Here is a 666-nt window from a genome sequence, read left to right as displayed (position 1 = left end):
TTCACCTGAGCGTAACGTTGTCCCTGCAGGCACAAGTCGGGAAATTCACAAGTTTCAGAGCCCGTAGCTTCAGTTTGGTGAAACGCAGAAACGTCAACGATGGTTTGATGAATAGAAACATATCTAAGGAGAAACATAATATCATAGCGTAAGATCGTGTGCCTTTATAGACGGCAATAGCAGCAGGAAATCTAGGGTCATGGGTGGAACGTAGTATTTGGAAGTTAATTACCCACTCTCTTCTATAGTATGATAGACAAGGTCCTATTTCGGAATGGGTTATGGGTTTAACCTGAAGTATTTTTATCGCTCTGTACGATTTGTTTCCTTCCGATCATTGTTTTTTGTCCAACATCAAGCTCGAGTCGAGCACCGTTTGGTGGTGCTTTGTAGAAAAGCTTTGAAAATCGCCATATCGTAAAAGAAAGCGAGATTAAATAGTCTTAACCTTAACTTTTATCCTAACCCAAATTTGATCAGAATTCGATGTTAAGACAACTAATATTGCTGTAAAGAAAATTGTAATTGATTATAAAACAAATATTATGAAAATATCAATGTAGCGCAGGGATGATTCTAAAGGGAAAATGAGTCGGGGATGTAGCTCAGCGGTAGAGCGTTCGTTTTGCATGCGAAAGGCCCCGGGTTCGAGACCCGGCATCTCCA

The 666-nt window shown here is 40.4% G+C and overlaps 1 non-coding gene across 1 annotated transcript; it reads left to right on the top strand.

Moving 5' to 3' along the window:
* Positions 1-594: 594 nt before the first annotated feature.
* Positions 595-666, top strand: Trnaa-ugc (transfer RNA alanine (anticodon UGC)). The gene has a single exon. It is a non-coding gene; the product is annotated as a tRNA-Ala (tRNA).

Source organism: Sinohyriopsis cumingii, chromosome 19 (assembly GCF_028554795.1).
Source record: "Sinohyriopsis cumingii isolate HCF-2022 chromosome 19, ASM2855479v2, whole genome shotgun sequence".
Lineage (NCBI taxonomy): Eukaryota > Metazoa > Mollusca > Bivalvia > Unionida > Unionidae > Sinohyriopsis > Sinohyriopsis cumingii.
The sequence above is the reverse complement of the archived record's forward strand: the minus strand, read 5'-3'. Positions and strand labels throughout refer to the sequence as shown.